At 54.7% G+C, this 18,254-nt stretch overlaps 1 long non-coding RNA gene across 1 annotated transcript; it reads right to left on the reverse strand.

The window, feature by feature from the left end:
• Positions 1-16,119: 16,119 nt before the first annotated feature.
• On the reverse strand, positions 16,120-18,254 carry LOC311198372. Its single transcript, XR_014617698.1, has 3 exons — positions 17,898-18,254; positions 17,030-17,126; positions 16,120-16,180 (listed from the first exon to the last, which is right to left on the reverse strand). It is a non-coding gene; the product is annotated as an uncharacterized lncRNA (long non-coding RNA).

An 18,254-nucleotide genomic window follows, 5' to 3' on the forward strand; every position in this document is an offset into this window, starting at 1 on the left:
GCTTCGCCGCTAAAATGGCCGCCGGAGGACTTCCGATCAGACAGGGCAAAAACTCTGTGGCGTTTCGCCGGTAAGGTGAGGTTCCATCTTCTGTACGGTCAGGAATGTCAGTAAAATGCCACACACTTAGAACCAACGATCAATAGATAACCGTATAGCGTCATCTTACAACCCCCTAAAAATGCAATACTAAATAAGTAAAGTTTTTTTTTTAAAACCCATATTTGGAATAAAAGACTGATTATCAAACCCCACAAGCAAGGGATGCCTGCAACCCTCACCTGCAACGCAACACTGGCCCGCTGGGAATGGCGCGCCTGGCCCGAGTCGCCTTCCCTGGAAATGGCCCCCTTTCCTCCTCACTTTGCATCTTCAAAAGGGAAACTGCCACACACACAAAAATCTTAAAAGGTGGCACAGAGCTGCGCACCATTTCATCACGCCGACACCACTGGCCGACCTACCTCCTTGGGGTCTTCCCCTCGACTCCTCTGTCGCTGCATCAGTATGCATCCCCTCTGGCCCCATCTGAAAAACCCAACAATTTATTAAGCAAGTCTCCATGATGCCAACTCATTGCTGCACCATTGCAGACCTCTCGCTTCCATTTAGGAACCCTACCTGGAGTCTAACTGCAAGCAGCCATTAAAACACAAACAGAAAAAACCCCAGCCGGCATACCTCAGAGCCCCACAGCCTTACACCCCTGCAAAATCCCATCTGCTCCTTCCAACGCTGAAGGGCCCCACCCAGGCAGCTCCCATCATCTCCCAGGAACGGGACGGAAAGGACGGTCTGCAAACCCTGCTGACGGTACCGCCTTTACCACGGCCTCCCGGGCAGAATCCGGCATGCTAACCCTAGACTTTTACTGCTGTGCCATGTCACCCCGACTCCACAGCCCCGGGCAGAGCAGCTCCCAGCCAAACACGCACAGAATGACACAACACAGAACCCTGTGGACGATGTGACTCCAAGATGGCCAAAGACTGTCAGCAAGAAGGGCTCCTGCACAGGCAACTGTCAAACTACGCCACTGAGAGCGGACGGGAGGACGCTCTATGGCAACCTCAGAAGAGGGGGGACTGGACAGTAAGTCCTTCCAGCGAGCCGTTCAAAATTGTGATGACAGATGCACAAGACGACCATCTTCAAGACCTAACAATTGGAAAGATGCAAGGAAAAAGCCTCGGGACGTGAAAATAGGTGACCGGAGAACAGAGCTCCCGCCAGAGCCTGCAATGATGCCCTAAGAGAGGACCGACCGGAAACTTCCAAGATGCAAGGGCAAACCGTGCCATGACCTTGCCAGGCAAATCAAGAAGAGCCCCGTGGGCACTATGCTGATGAGCGAGCGTGGGCATCCGAGACCCTAGAGACTATGCCCGAGAGGCACGCTGTGCCCCTTTGAGCGCAAAGAGGATGCTGACACCCAGAGAGGGACTAAGACACAGAAGACACACCAAACAACAAGAAGCGGACAGACAGACACGGGCTGGAGCTGCCCTGCCCGGCACACCCTGGCATTGTGCTGACAATTGACCTGCTCCTCCCCGTGCTGCCTTACCCAGCCTCGCCCCCACCCCTCCCATTTTTGCCCTCTTATCCGGCTCCTCCTACTTAGCTTTGAGGAGTCCGGAGAGCCAAAATCCTTTCTTGACAGGGTAAAATGTCTACTGCATGTCTGCTTACTGGGACGCTTTGCTGTGTCAAGCCTCGGGTAGCTCCTGTAAAGCAAGAAGAGATGGTTAGAACTTCACAGGCACAGTCACCCCTGAAAAAGTGATCGCTGCTTTAGCCCGCTACTCTCAGCTCACCTGGCCGAGGTCACCGCCGGTGCTGACATCCGGCTTCGCTTGGCAGTTTGACAATTCGGACAAAAAATTACAGACCCAAACAGATAAGCTAGTCATACAGCCACCGGTGGCATCTTACCGTGCGTAACATATGCTGACCTGCTTTCTTAGGGCGCTCCGCTCATCCCGCTGCATCTGCAAAGAGCATTGAGAAAGTCACCTGGATGCAGAGCGACAGTTTACTGATTCCTCAGGTCTCCGCGGGAAGCCTCCCTCCCTCCCAGGCTCAACTTCATTCAATATCTATCTCCCTTGCTCCCCGCTCCCCAGTTGGCACAGTTCCCCAGAAGCTGCAATTGCGGGGCATACCTCATCTTTTGCAGGCAAGTGCTATGTTTGGTCTTCTACTGAACTCTGGGCTCTGCTACAGGCCTGTGAAATAAAGGGCTAATGCTTACAGTCAATGAGGGGCCATGGTTACCACCACAGGTAACGGCCGCCTCACCTTCTCTGTGTGTCATGGCCATGTCCCACCACCGCCTCCGGGGCCTGAAAAAGAAACAGATTCCCACCTTCCATTACCATACCTTAACAAATCGCTCACCTGGCCCATGCCATTTACTGGTAGCTGCGCAGATGCTCAGGCCTGGCCTATCAACACACAAACAAGGGATGCCTGTAACACTCACGTGCAACACAACACTGGCCCACTAGGAATGGCTCGCCTGGCCCGAGTCTCCTTTCCTGGAAACGGCCCGCTCTCCTCCTTGCTTCGCACCTTCAAAAGAGAAACAGACACACACACAAAAATCTTAAAAGGTGGCACAGAGCCGCTGATCATTTCATCACGCTAATGCCACTGGCCAACGTACCTGCTTGGGGTCTTCCCCTTGACTCCTCTGTCATTGCATCGGTATGCATCGCATCTAGCCCGGTCTGAAAAACACAAGTGTCTACTAAGCAAGTCCCCCGATGCCAACTCATTACCGCACCATTCCAGACCTCTCGCTTCCATTTAGGAACTCCCGTCTCACACGGCGCACGACAAGCGTAATACAGAGGCAGACGGCGCACGACAAGCGTAATACAGAGGCAGACGGCGCACGACAAGCGTAATACAGAGGCAGACGGCGCACGACAAGCGTAATACAGAGGCAGACGGCGCACGACAAGCGTAATACAGAGGCACACGGCGCAAGGCACAAGGCAATACAGGCACACTATGCATTATACCACCCCAATACAGAGGCACACGGCGCAAGGTGACTGTGCAGCATCTGTAAAATCAGAGCCAAACGCTCCATCTACCTGCCATGTGATGCTTCGGTGTTAGACACCAACACAGACGACAACCGCTTCACCTTCTCAGTGCACTCAGACACGTGGCTATGTCCCAATGATGCTCTCTATGGGGCCCGCAGGTAACAAAGCAGAAGGCCACATGCCAAGAGACTGCCCGGAACCCGTTCCCAGCTCCCATTCCCTTACCTGACCGATCGCTCGCAGCCTCCGCCATTTACAAGTGCCTGCGCCGAGGTTCGTGCCAGGGCTATAAAATAAACAAGGGATGCCTAATAACACCCCGCAACGCAGGCACCCTCTCCACTGCCGCTCCCCATCTTGCCCTTTTCTCCTACTCCCTCGACTTAGCATTGAAAAGTCCAGGGATCCCAAATCCATTCTTGAGAGAAACGGAGATGCACACTGGAGGCGACCCTCAGGTGCCACCTGTAAAACATAAGAAACAGCAGTTAGACCTTCACTGATAGGATCTGCTCAATGGAGCCATGCTGCGGGTATTGCGTACAACGCCTTCCACCAAAGTCTAAAGCCAGTAACATGCCGTAGGAGAAATCCAGTCCCAATACTTATAAGTCAACAAAGGACCTGCTGCAAACTGCACTGGTTCTAAAAGGATCACAGTTCTGAAAACAATGAGGAAAAGCCATAAACTGTCCCGTAACCCGGAAGAGAGTTGCCTTTGATACCCATGACTTTATTAGGAAATGCTAAAAGCCTATACGCAAGCAAGCAGCTTACTCAAGCCCTAGCTGGATAAGCTTATCATCAGACCTAGTAATAGAAGCGGTGCTAACGGCTCACAGTTTAAAGAGCAAAGCTGGTGAAATAAAACCCCAACAGTCCATCTTGTGCAAAGTCAGGAACGCCGGTAAAATGCTGTGCACCCAGAAGCAAAAGACAGACAGCTAACCTGATAGGATTGAGTTGCCCTGGCAAAGGCAACACAAAAGACACAAACTAAACGCAACTCAAGCTTCATAAATAAGTACACTTGACTAGGTAGACACTGGCCACACTTAGCTAGTTGCAAAACACTTACCTTGAACGCACGAACCAAGACAACAGCAGCAACTCCAATGCTTCAGCTGCAGAATGAAAACCAGAACACTATGACAGGAGACAGAGAGTAGAATGAGCTGCCAAAGGCAAGGCAGGTGCCTTATATACCCCAGGCTCCACCCACTGCCCTTCCCACAGTGGCCTGGGAAAGGGGATGATGCTGCCTGCAGAGTGATTAAAAGCAGCTGGAGGAGCAGGTGTGGCTCTTGTGACCCAAGTTGTTTATCAGAGAATCAATGCTGAATGGAGAAAAGGATTCTTGCTAAAAACATTCTCTACTCTGCCTTAATAAAGGGCTAATGCTTATAGTCCATGAGGGGCCTGCTGTGGCCTCCAAATGAGCTAGAAAAAAACCCACGGTGCTCTGGGAACTGTTAGGAATGTCGTGAGCTGACTGGGAACCGGGAAAATGCTACGTATTTGGTCCCCGTTATTTTGTTGGGAAAGGCTAAGGCTCTACAGGCAGATAAAAGGCTCATCCTAACCCCACCTAGACAATCTCATCATTGTGCCTGCTAGGAGAAGCGATGCTCAGGACTTAAACATTACAGAGCAATGTTAGTTAATAAAAGGTGAGGTTCTATCTTCTGTATGGTCAGGAAAGTCAGTAAAAGACCACACGCTTAGAACCAAAGACCAATAGATAATTGTATAGGGTCATCTTACAACCCCCTAAAAATACAATACAAAATAAAACTTTTTAAAAACCCCATATTTGGGATGAAAGACTGATTATCAGGCAAAGTGGCACAGACAGATGTGGCAAGAGATTAATATTTAAGATTTGGGGAACCGGAAAGGTAGATGGGCTGGCAGAGAGAGCAAGAAAGAAGCAGATGATCGTGGAATATCCTGAGTTGGAAGGGACCCATAAGGATCATCAAGTCCAACTCCTTGCTCCACACAGGACCAGCCAAGTCAGAGCATCTGACTCGGTGCATCATCCAGACACTTGACCTCAGTCGAGTGGGGTGCTGTGACCACTTCCCTGAAAAGCCTGTTCCAATGCCTGACCGTCCTATGAGTAAAGAGCCTCTTCCTAATATCCAACCTAAACAACCCCTGTTGCAGCTTCACAACATTCCCTCAGGTTCAGTCATTAGTCACCAAAGAGAAATCAGTGCCTCCCCCCGTAAGGAAGCCATAGAATATGAGGAGGTCTCCCTCCTCAGTCTCCTTTCTCCATGTTGGGGAAAAAAAGAAAAAGGAATGGGCAGGAGGCAGGTAGAGATCTGCACGGCAGCAGAAAAAGCAACTCCCTACCAGCTTCTAACACCAGCAAGAGACCTTCACCACCTTGATGCTTCTCTCCACCAGTTAAAAGCTGGCAACAGGAAAAATGAGCAGACTAAAATACCCAAAGAACCCCCACAAAGCCCAAAACCCAAAGAAGCTACAAAACCCATTTAGAAACACCCACAAACCTCAGACCCCACAAGAAAAGCCACAAAACCCTGTGACTCTGGGAACATCTAGGAAAGCCATGAGCTGTCCTGAAACCCAGAAGATACTACACCTTTGATACCCACTACTTTATAGGAAAAGACTAAAACTCAGTATGTGGACAAGATGCTCACCCTAATCCCAACTAGAAAAATCTCATCATTAGGCCTGTTAGAAACAATACTCACAGCTTACAGCATACAGAACAAAGCAAAAATGATAATAAAAAAGTCACTTTACAATCCCCTGAAAACATAAACACTCAAAACTACACACAAAGATGCTTTCCATTATATACATGCTGCTTAACCTGAAGTTCTTACCTCAGATATATCTCCCCAAACAGCCAAGCCATTGCAGATACACGTTCCTAAAAAGCCAAGCCAACTACAAAGCTCCATCTGCCAAAAGACAGAGAAAGCACTAACCCCAAAGAAAACCTTCAGAAAAGTAAGCAGCCTAGGCCAAGGCCAGCTGCTCATATACCCCTGGCCCCACCCAACACCCTTCCCACAGTCCCCTGGGAAAGGGGAGAGTCCTGTCTGCAGAAGATTCAAAGGCAGGAATGGGTTTTCTGACTTAAATTTATGGATTGCAAAGTGCTGAATGGAGAAAGGGACTCTTACTGAAACCAATAATTGCCACTTTTACTGCATCTGTCATATTGATGCTGCAACTTGGTATGTAAATATTTTTTATTTGTACAGCTGGAGCCCCTTCATGGACCAGGGCTGGCCCCTCCCTCAGCCTCATTGGCCATGCCTGGGGCTGCCCCAGCTGTAGCCACACAGCACATCATCCAGCACATCATCCCTGCACCTGTCCACAGCCACAGGCTCTGCATCCGAGGGCTGCAAACACATCCAGAAGTGACAGGAAAATTTTACTCCTTAGTGCACATAACAAATCCTGGTAGTGAGTTGGATACAAGGCTCAGCACCCAAATACAGCAGAAGACAGAGAGAGAAAAATGAAAAGTGGGAGGAAGGATAGCAGGATGTAGAAAAGAGTTGTGAGACAAGGAGATGAAAGCAGGATGTGGCTAATGAGAGATGGATTTAACCTGGCAGAGAGTTAACCACACAGCCATTTGCTGGTTTACTCCTCTCCAGTGAGGGGGGGTGGGAAGCTAATCAAAAAGAAAAGCATAAAACTCATGACTTGAGATAGAAACAGTTTAATAGGAAAAAAATTAAAGACAATAGTAATAATAAAAGAATGTACAAGCAATACACAGCACAACTGTTCACCAGCCAGAGCCAATGCTCCTGAGTTGCCTGCCCCCCTCAGTTATACTCAGAGTATGATATCATACACTTGGATTATCCCTTTGGCCAGTTCCAGGCAGCTGTCCTGGCCCTGTCCATTTCTGACTTCTCAGGTGCCCCTAACCTTCTTGTCAGCAAGCTGCTATGAGAATCTGAGGAACCCTTGACTGCTTGGCAAGAATTAAAATACTAGTGATACATCACACTATACCATCTGCTAGAAAGAAAACTAACTCTGTCCCAGATGAAAGAATGACAAATGAGGACACAAAAAATGAGATGCTGCAAACAAGAGAGGGAAAGAACAAGTAATTCATCCATAGAGAGGACTGTATCTCTCCTCAGACAACAATCCCGTCTTCTGCCAGAGCATTTTGAGATGCCACTGTTTCCCCAATCGATGCTAATGACAACTGTAGCCCTTTTACAGAGAGGGGTCTTCTTCATCACCCTCACTGCTCACCCACCCCCTGCCAGGCTCCTCTGGCACCAGCCCACAGCTGTAGCAGTGGCCCTTATACTCACTGTGTAACCTGACTCTGTGACAGCTACTTGCAAGCACAAAGGACTACAAACACAGCCATGAGTGCAAAAAGGACAGCAAGTGGTTATTGATTAGTGTGTGTAAAGCCCAGAAGTGAGTCTGTTCTGGGGCTTGGTGTCTGTACAGTAACCCTTCCTTGAGGACAACTTGTCAGCTGTTACTGGAGCAGCAGACACAGAGAATGAAAATACAGCAACGGGGAACAAGACAGAGGAACAGCAGGAGAAAAAAACATGAGCATTATTAAGGAACACATAAAGAGGTACAGGAGAAAGGGCAACGAGATGGAAAAATAATTCAAAAGGCATGAGGAGACCTGCAGGGATGTGGCAAAAGAAAAACATGGTCAGAGAGCAGAAATGAGGGAAAGGAAATGACAAGAAGGGAGCAGAACACATAGATTAAAAAGAAAAGAAAAAAAAAGGCAGGAAGAAGAGAAAAGTACAGAACAAGTCAGAAGGAGGTGGGGCAGGGAGGCAGTGCTGGGCGGAGAAGAGAGAGACAAATCAAACCAAAGAAATGGAAGGGAAAAAACAGTGATGAACTGTGGTAGAAGAAAAATAGACCAGGAAGCAGGACAGGAGGGAATAATGGGACAGTGAACTGGGCAGGAGGATATAGCAACAAATGATAGGACAGCCAGTGGGGTGGAAATGTACAGACATAAAGTTAGGGAAGAAAAGAAAATGGACAGGAAAGGAAGCCGGAAAGGCATTAGAATGAAATATTAGAGATGGAGAGAGAGCAGGCCAGTAACAGGACCGAGGCAGAGAGATGGACAAAGGGGGGGGGGGGGGGGGGGGAGGATGAGGAAAAAAAACCACATCACCATCACTGGCAGAAGGCCAGAGGGACAAGGAAAGACAGAAAGACACAACAAAGGGCACAGAAAACATGTGAGGGACAGGTAGATAAAAAGTGGGACAATACAAAAAACAGGTGGACTCAGAGGAGGATGCTGGGAGAGAGCCAATGAAAGTGCCAGTGAAAAATGACAGAAAGATGGAACAGGAGAGGAAAAAACAGAAACAGGAACAGAAAGCAGGACAAAGGCTCAGAGAGAGTAAGAGAGAAGAACAGTGCGATGCAGAATGAAAATGACACCAAACTGCAGAGAGAAGGATAAAGATAAAAATGAAAAGAGAAATTGAGGGCGGGGGGGGAGAGAGAGATAAAAAGCCAGGACATGGAGCGGCATGTACAGGTATAGAGAGGAAAAGAACAAGTAAAAAAAAAGGGTGGTAGGAGTGGTGGAGGATAGGGGGATAGGAGAGGGGTGCAGGGGGAGGCAGGGGGATATGGAAAGGTGAGAAAGAGAAAAAGAAAAAAGAAGATAGATTGATGCAGTTCAGGGCAAAGAAATGGAAAAAGAAGAAACAATGAGCAGCTACAGGACCGAGATAGAGGATGAGGAAAAAATGCTGAGAGAAAGCAGGGCAAAAGCATAAAGGTTAAAATAAAAGGGAGAATGAGTACAAGAGGGATAGAGAAAGAGGAAGCAGGGCAGAAGAAAAGAGAGAAGAGAAAAGGTAAAGGGAAGCAAAGAAAATCACAGCAGCATGGGAAAGAGATGGGGGCAGGGCAGATGGGGCCAGTGGCACTGCCTGATCCTCAACAACTCATCCCCTGGCCTCCCTCAAAGCCCTTTCCCCAGGACAAAGGACAAGCAGATGCAGCCAGGAGGTCAAAGGCTGCAGGTGTTTATTCAGCATGGAACCAGTCCTGGGAGTCACTTTGTTCCAGAGGCCACTCCAAGGTACCTCAGCACTCATTCCCAGAGTTGTGCTCCGCAGTCCAGTGGGAAACGGACAGCTGGCCTAGCAGGCTGCTGGAGATATGGGCTGCTATGCCAAGGTGGAAGACGCTACCAACAATTGAGGAGCAGAACACTACAGTACAGAATGTTAGAAAAGTGGTGCCAGTGTGATAGCTGGGCTGTAGCAAGAAAGCAGGACATGGGGAAGGGTGCAGCCAGAGAAAGATGGAGACAGGGAGCTTGTCAGATACAGAGAAAGAAGCGGCAGGCAGATAGGAAGAGAGGCAGGAAAAAGTCCATACTGTCTTAGACAGGTAGAGGAAGGAATTAAAAAATAGGGACAGTCAGTCAGAGAGAGATGAACAAAACAAGTAAGCAAAAATAGCCACAACCAAAGTAAACCCTGTCCTGGTTCCAGCCAGGACAGAGTTAAGTTTCACAAGGAGCCAGCACAGTTGACCTGAGGTGGCCCAGACTGCTTTCCATACCACGTGACACTACACCACCCATAAAAGGGGCAGGTCAAGGAGGAGTGGGGCTGTGTGGTGCTGACACAGTCTGTGTGTGGTCCAGCATCCATGAAGTACTCTAAGTTATCAGAGGCTGATATGTTTTCTATGTTTGTTTATGTTTTCTGTCACAGACTCTGTTGTTGCTCCCCTCACTGTGCCGTGTCCGTAAACTCTCCTTATCCCAGCCCGTGAGGCCTTTGTGTGTTTCTCCTGGTTTAGTAGAGGACAGGTACGGTTGGACTCCATGATCTCAAAAGTCTTTCCCAACCGAGTAATTCTGTCATTCCTGCTGTGGTAGGGGGGAGCGAGCGGCATGTGGAGATCAGCTGCTGCCTGGGGCTGAACCAGGACACCCTACAAACTGCCAAACCCCACAAGCACACACAATTCACCAACGCAAATACCAAAAACCAATTTAAAAAAAAAAAAACACAAATTTACACAAACCCTAGACGCAAATAAACACACAAACCCAAAAAAAAAACCCCACAAACAACAAAAAAACTCCATACAAACCCTCAACTCGCCTAAAAAAAAAAAAAAAAAAAATTCAACCTCTCCCAACTCAACCTCGTCCCCGAGCACACACACAAAACAACTATGACATACTAAAGAGCAGAGAGGGAGCAATTGATGACTGGGAAAAAGAAGCTGGTAAGACAACATAAAACCATACGATATCTCTCCAGTAAAATGGCCGTCAGACATCTTCCGAGCATAAAGATGAAGTTGTCTGTGGTACTTCGGGGGTAAAATGGCTGTCGAAGGACTTCCCGGAATAGAGAGTAAACTCTCGATGGTGTTCCGGCGGTAAAATGGGCGTCGGAGAACTTCCGGGCATGGCGGCGACAATCTCGATGGTGTTCCGGCGGTTAAATGGCCGCCGGGGGGCTTCCGGGCATGGCGGCGCCCATCTCCGTGCGGCTCCGGCGGTTAAATGGCCGCCGGGGGGCTTCCGGGCATGGCGGCGCCCATCTCCGTGCGGCTCCGGCGGAAAAATGGCCGCCGGGGGGCTACCGGGCATGGCGGCGCTCATCTCCGTGCGGCTCCGGCGGAAAAATGGCCGCCGGGGGACTTCCGGGCATGGCGGCGCTCATCTCCGTGGGGCTCCGGCGGAAAAATGGCCGCCGGGGGGCTTCCGGGCATGGCGGCGCCCATCTCCGTGCGGCTGTGACTGAAAAATGGCCGCCGGGGGGATTCCGAGCATGGCGGCGCCAATCTCCGTGCGGCTCCGGCGGTTAAATGGCCGGCGGCGGGCTTCCGGGCATGGCGGCGCCCATCTCCGTGCAGCTCCGGCGGAAAAATGGCCGCCGGGGGGCTTCCGGGCATGGCGGCGCCCATCTCCGTGCGGCTCCGGCGGTTAAATGGCCGCCGGGGGACTTACGGGAATGGCGGCGTCCGTCTCCGTGCGGCTGCGGCGGAAAAATGGCCGCCGGGGGGCTTCGGGCATGGCGGCGCCCATCTCCGTGCGGCTGCGGCGGTTAAATGGCCGCCGGGGGGCTTCCGGGCATGGCGGCTCCCATCTCCGTGCGGCTGCGGCGGAAATATGGCCGCCGGGGGATTTCGTGCATGGCGGCGCCCATCTCCGTTCGGCTCCGGCGGTTAAATGGTCGCCGGGGGACTTCCGGGAATGTCGGCGCCCATCTCCGTGCGGCTCCGGAGGAAAAATGGCCGCCGGGGAGCTTCCGGGCATGGCGGCGCCCTTATCCGTGCAGCTCCGGCGGAAAAATGCCTTCCGGGCATGGCGGCGCCCATCTCCGTGCGGCTCCGGCGTTAAATGGCCGCCGGGGGACTTCCGGGCATGGCGGCGCCCATCTCCGTGCGGCTCCGGCGGAAAAATGGCCGCCGGGGGGCTTTCGGGTATGGCGGCGCCCATCTCCGTGCGGCTCCGGCGGAAAAACGGCCGCCGGGGGGCTTTCGGGTATGGCGGCGCCCATCTCCGTGCGGCTCCGTCGGAAAAATGGCTTCCGGGCATGGCGGCGCCCATCTCCGTGCGGCTCCGGCGCAAAAATGGCCGCCGGGGGACTTCCGGGAATGGCGGCGCCCATCTCCGTGCGGCTCCGGCGGAAAAATGGCCGCCGGGGGGCTTCCGGGCATGGCGGCGCCCATCTCCGTGCGGCTCCGGCGGAAAAATGGCCGCCGGGGGGCTTCCGGGCATGGCGGCGCCCATCTCCGTGCGGCTCCGGCGGAAAAACGGCCGCCGGGGGGCTTTCGGGTATGGCGGCGCCCATCTCCGTGCGGCTCCGTCGGAAAAATGGCTTCCGGGCATGGCGGCGCCCATCTCCGTGCGGCTCCGGCGCAAAAATGGCCGCCGGGGGGCTTCCGGGCATGGCGGCGCCCATCTCCGTACGGCTCCGGCGGAAAAATGGCCGCCGGGGGGCTTCCGGGAATGGCGGCGCCCATCTCTGTGCTGCTCCGGCGAAAAAATGGCCGCCGGGGGGCTTCCGGGCATGGCGGCTCCATCTCCGTTCGGCTCCGGCGGAAAAATGGCCGCCGGGGGGAATTCCGGGCATGGCGGCGCCCATCTCCGGGCGGCTGCGGCGCAAAAACGGCCGCCGGGGGGCGTCCGGGCATGGCGGCGCCCATCTCCGTGCGGCTCCGGCGGAAAAACGGCCGCCGGGGGGCTTCCGGGCATGGCGGCGCCCATCTCCGTGCAGCTCCGGCGGAAAAATGGCTTCCGGGCATGGCGGCGCCCATCTCCGTGCGGCTCCGGCGGAAAAATGGCCGCCGGGGGACTTCCGGGCATGGCGGCGCCCATGTCCGTGCGGCTGCGGCGGTTAAATGGCGGCCGGGGGACTTCCGGGAATGGCGGCGCCCATCTCCGTGCGGCTCCGGCGCAAAAATTGCCGCCGCGGTCTTTCGGGCATGGCGCCGCCCATCTCCGTGCGGCTCCGGCGGAAAAATGGCCGCCGGGGGGAATTCCGGGCATGGCGGCGCCCATCTCCGTGCGGCTCCTGCGGTTAAATGGCCGCCGGGGGGCTTCCGGGCGTGGCGGCGCCCATCTCCGTGCGGCTGCGGCGGAAATATGGCCGCCGGGGGGCTTCCGGGCATGGCGGCGCCCATCTCCGTGCGGCTCCGGCGGTTAAATGGCCGCCGGGGGACTTACGGGAATGGCGGCGCTCATCTCCGTGCGGCTCCGGCGGAAAAATGGCCGCCGCGGGGGCTTCCGGGCATGGCGGCGCCCATGTCCGTGCGGCTGCGGCGGTTAAATGGCCGCCGGGGGACTTACGGGAATGGCGGCGCCCATCTCCGTGCGGCTCCGGGGCAAAAATTGCCGCCGCGGTCTTTCGGGCATGGCGCCGCCCATCTCCGTGCAACTCCGGCGGAAAAATGGCCGCCGGGGGGAATTCCGGGCATGGCGGCGCCCATCTCCGTGCGGCTCCTGCGGTTAAATGGCCGCCGGGGGGCTTCCGGGTATGGCGGCGCCCATGTCCGTGCGGCTGCGGTGGTTAAATATCCGCCGGGGGACTTCCGGGAATGGCGGCGCCCATCGCCGTGCGGCTCCGGAGGGGAAATGGCCGCCGGGGGGCTTCCGGGCATGGCGGCGCCCATCTCCGTGCGGCTGCGGCGATAAAATGGCCGCCGGAGAGCTTCCGGGCATGGCGGCGCCCATCTCCGTGCGGCTGCGGCGGAAAAATGGCCGCCGGGGGGCTTTCGGATATGGCGGCGCCCATCTCCGTGCGGCCCCGGGGGAAAAATGGCCGCCGGGGGTATTCGGGCATGGCGGCACCCTTATCCGTGCGGCTGCGGCGGGAAAATGGCCGCCGGGGGGCTTCCGGGCATGGCCGCGCCCATCTCCGTGCGGCTCCGGCGGTTAAATGGCCGCCGGGGGACTTCCGGGAATGGCGGCGCCCATCTCCGTGCGGCTGCGGCGGAAAAATGGCCGCCGGGAGGCTTCCGGGCGTGGCGGCGCCCATCTCCGTGCGGCTACGGCGGAAAAATGGCTTCCAGCATGGCGGCGCCCATCTCCGTGCGGCTCCGGCGGTTAAATGTCCGGCGGCGGGCTTCCGGGCATAGCGGCGCCCATCTCCGTGCGGCTCCGGCGGAAAAATGGCCGCCGGGGGGCTTCCGGGCATGGCGGCGCCCATCTCGGTGCGGCTCCGGCGGAAAAACGGCCGCCGGGGGGCTTCCGGGCATGGCGGCGCCCATCTCCGTGCGGCTCCGGCGGAAAAATGGCCGCCGGGGGGCTTCCGGGCATGGCGGCGCCCATCTCCGTGCGGCTGCGGCGGTTAAATGGCCGCCGGGGGACTTCGGGGAATGGCGGCGCCCATCTCCGTGCAGCTCCGGCGGTTAAATGGCCGCCGGGGGGCTTCCGAGCATGGCGGCGCCCATCTCCGTGCGGCTCCGGGGCAAAAATTACCGCCGCGGTCTTTCGGGCGTGGCGGCGCCCATCTCCGTGCGGCTCCGGCGCAAAAATGGTCGCCGGGGGACTTCCGGGAATGGCGGCGCCCATCTCCGTGCGGCTCCGGCGGAAAAATGGCCGCCGGGGGGCTTCCGGGCATGGCGGCGCCCATCTCCGTGCGGCTGCGGCGCAAAAATGGCCGCCGGGGAGCTTCCGGGCATGGCGGCGCCCATCTCCGTGCGGCTCCGGCGGGAAAATGGCCGCTGGGGGGCTTCCGGGCATGGCGGCGCCCATCTCCGTGCGGCTCCGGCGGAAAAATGGCCGCCGGGAGGCTTCCGGGCATGGCGGCGCCCATCTCCGTGCGGCTGCGGCGGAAAAATGGCCGCCGGGGGGCTTCCGGGCATGGCGGCGCCCATCTCCGTGCGGCTCCGGCGGTTAAATGGCCGCCGGGGGGGCTTCCGGGCATGGCGGCGCCCATCTCCGTGCGGCTGCGGCGGAAATATGGCCGCCGGGGGATTTAGTGCATGGCGGCGCCCATCTCCGTACGGCTCCGGCGGTTAAATGGCCGCCGGGGGGCTTCCGGGCATGGCGGCGCCCATCTCCGTGCGGCTCCGGCGGAAAAATGGCCGCCGGGGGGCTTCCGGGCCCCCGTTTGGGGGCGCGAGCTTGGGGGGGGGCTACACAGCACAGCTGCCCCGTTCGGGAAGCTAAGCAGGGACCAGTTCGGTCAGCGCCCGGATGGGCGACCTCACCCCGTCTTCGAATCCCCGCACCTAACAGTGCCCCCGCCACGTGCGCCCCTCCTCCCAAAATCTGACCCCCCCCGAGGGAGTCCCATCACCTTCGAGGGTTCCCCGGACCTGACAGTGCCCCGGCCGACCCCGCGACGGGCGGCGGAACCCCCCCCTCACCGGGAGGGAGCGGCCGCCCCGCAATGGCGGCGTCCCTCGTTAAAGCGCCCTGCCGCTCGCGCTGCGCCGCCCGGCCGCAGTCCGCACGCAGCGGGCTCTGCGCGCACCCGCGCAGGAACGCGGCGAGTGTGCACGGAGGCAGCAGAACGCGGCGGCTTCCGTGCGCTGCGCCACCCGGGCGCAGTACCGCTGCGTGTCCGCAAGGCGGCAGCACCGAGGACCCCCGTGTTCGAATCCCCGCTCGGGCCTTTCCGCCAGTGCTCGGGCCTTTCCGCCAGTGCTCGGGCCTTTCCGCCAGTGCTCGTATCTCTCCGCCTCTGCTCGGCCCTTTTCGGCTCCCCCTGCCCCACTAATTACCCGTCTGCCGCTGACCTGCGCTCATTAACAACCCCCCATCTCCTCCAGCGAATTCAACCCCCCTCCCAACCCTACTGCGACCCCTCTGAGAGCCCTCGAACCCCACCATGGCCCCTGACCCCCTAGAAGACCCCCGAAGAAACCCCCAACACCCCAAAAATAGACCCTAGAGAGACCCCCCCAGAACCCCTCAGAGACACCCCCCCCCCCCAAAGAGCCCCCCCACGATCCCCTAAAAAGGCCCTTAGGGCCCCCCAACTCCCCAAAGAGCCCCCCCAAAAAACCCAGACCCCCCAAACAGACCCCATAAAGAACCCTAACCACCCCCCAAAAAACCTGAGACTCCTTAAAGACGCCCCCAAGCCCCTCACATCCCCCCCAAAATGAGACCCCATAAAGATCCCCTCAAAGAACCCCACACCCCCCCTTAGAGAACCCCCCCCAAAAGCCCTAGACCCCACCAAAAAGAGACCCTGTAAAGACCCCATAGTCCCCCAAAAAGAGCCAACCGCCCTGACTCAGCTGCTGCCAGCCCCATCGATGGAAAGATGCCACAACAACAGTGGCCTTGGCCACGCTTTCTTGGAAACAACTGGTTCCCTCATCACCTCTGAATAATAAAAATTCTAAGGCATTTTACAACAATGTCCAATACAACAGTAAACTGCTGCCAAGTATAACCCAGAAAATTGTTAGCCGATTCTCCTCTGTCGAAACCGTTGCCAGCTTTGGGCTGAGATGCCTCCAAGGTTTGGTCACCTTCGTCTTCAGCCAACATTGCCAAGTCTCTTGGCTGTTCTTCTGGATCCCCTGGAAGAAGACTGGTAGACTGCCTGGAGAAGTGACTCAATCTGCTCTTCTGTTAGTCTTTCCTCACTTTCTTCCACCATCTGCAGGTCAAAAACCAATACATTGTTATTCAATCCATACTTCCTTCCTCAGCTCCAAACAGGAAGACTCAGCCCCAGTAAATACTGCTTTCAATGGATGCAAGACGTAGCCTGAACTCATCACAAAAGCATTTTACAAAGTGGAACTCTTGTAATATTTATAACAACACAAAACAAAAAAGCTCCCTTGTTAGCCACGACAGCTGGCATGCCACAGTGAGACCCTGCTTCTGTTACAAGGAGAACACCACGCTCAGAACAGGCTTTCCTCCTAAAGCCTCTCAGCCTAAGAAAAACCAAACCAAAATACCCAAAGAATTCCCACAAACTAGAAACCCCCACAAAGCCCAAAAACCAAAGAAGCCACAAACCCCCATTAAAGACACACACAAACCCCAGACCCCACAAGAAAAAGCTGCGGGAACTCAAAACACCACAGAAGCCCCTAGCCCTCCCCCAAACCCGCAACCCACAGAACCCCAAAGCCTTCAAAAGGCAGAGAACCAAAACCCCCCCTTAGAACCCCAGTTAAAAAAAACAAACCAACAGAAAATCCTCACAAGCCCACACTAACCCCACAAATCCCAGAGCCTGTAAAAAAACCAACCCACCCAACCCCTATAGCCACAAAAACCAGGAAAAAAAAAAAAAATCAGTAAAACTACAAACACCTTACCAACCTCCTTGGCTCATTTTCTGAGAGGAGCCTGCACCAGCAGACAGACTAACACATTTTAATCCTAAACTCGGTTCTCTGCGTTCTTTCTCTGCCCCTTCTCTACATCCTTTTCTTTCAACTTCCTCTTCCTACCCACAAGGCTGTCTAAACCAATGGATAGAAACACTAACCCAGGTAACAGTACATCCAGTTCAGATAAAGGCAATGAAATCACCAGCGCCAATACTACGACCTTCTTACAGGTACCACAAGCTCCCAAGAACTCACCTGTAACAGGAAAAGAGGAGAAACCATAGAGACCTTAAATGCAATACGCCAAAACCCGAAAGAGACTTATTCTTGTATATTGAATGTTAAAATCACATGCATAATTACAGAATTCTTTACAGCTGAAAAAATATTTTTAGAAGACGACCCTGACAGTCTACCTGCAACTGCTGCAAGATGTCTATAATAAACCCCCACAATTTTCTGTAATTAAAAAAAACAAAAACAAAAAAAAAAAAACCAGGGAAGAATGCAATCAATCATCCAGGTAATTCTGAGTTAACTGATGCCCTGAATGGGACAAGTCGAACCCAAGCTAACACCAGCCAGTTTACTGCAATGCTTGTCTAGCATACACATATATAAATCAAAATGACATGTGGCTAGAGGCCAGGTGCAAAAAAAAATAAGACATTTGCACACCACAGCAGACAACCTGCCGAGGGCCACGATATGATATGCTGCAGCAGAGTCTTGTGGCTGTTCGCTCAAACACGCTGGTGGAATAGTCTGCATAACCGGCCCTGTGCACGATTTACATGGGGTTTTCTAAGCTATGCCTGATGTGGCTAAGGGATTTTTACTGGGCAATCCTGGTTTAAGACCAGTCTCGGCTCCTAAGGAATGCCAGCCAACAAAGATGTTTTCAGCCGTTAACAAGAGGAACAGAAATCCAACGACGAGCTGCTGCTTTTAAAACGTGGAGTCATCATTGTGACAAATGGCACCACACAGATCTCTGTTAACACATTTGTAGACAAAGTGGAAGACCTGGGGTTGGGGACAGCTGTGCAACTCAGCCTTCATTTCCCGAGGGCAGGTATGCTCCGTCAGCTGCTGCCAGGTGTCGTCGACAACAAGAAACGGGCTGCACTCTGCCGGCTTGTCCACCTCGAACTTCTCAGCGCAGAGCTGGCGAACATCTTCGGTGGTTATAGACAGTCTCACCAGGAAAGATCTTTCCTGTACATCCACAGTACACTCCCTGGAACGCAACATGAAGGTGGTTCTGTAGAATGAGAAAACACACATCAGCAACTCAAAAACCCCAACAGCTGAAGCATCAGCAACAAACCTGTCCCCACACTGAGACTCACCCCCGCGATTCCCACGCCCGACAGCCACCTC

This window comes from Gallinula chloropus (genome assembly GCF_964237585.1).
Source record: "Gallinula chloropus genome assembly, chromosome: 17".
Classification (NCBI taxonomy): Eukaryota; Metazoa; Chordata; class Aves; order Gruiformes; family Rallidae; genus Gallinula; species Gallinula chloropus.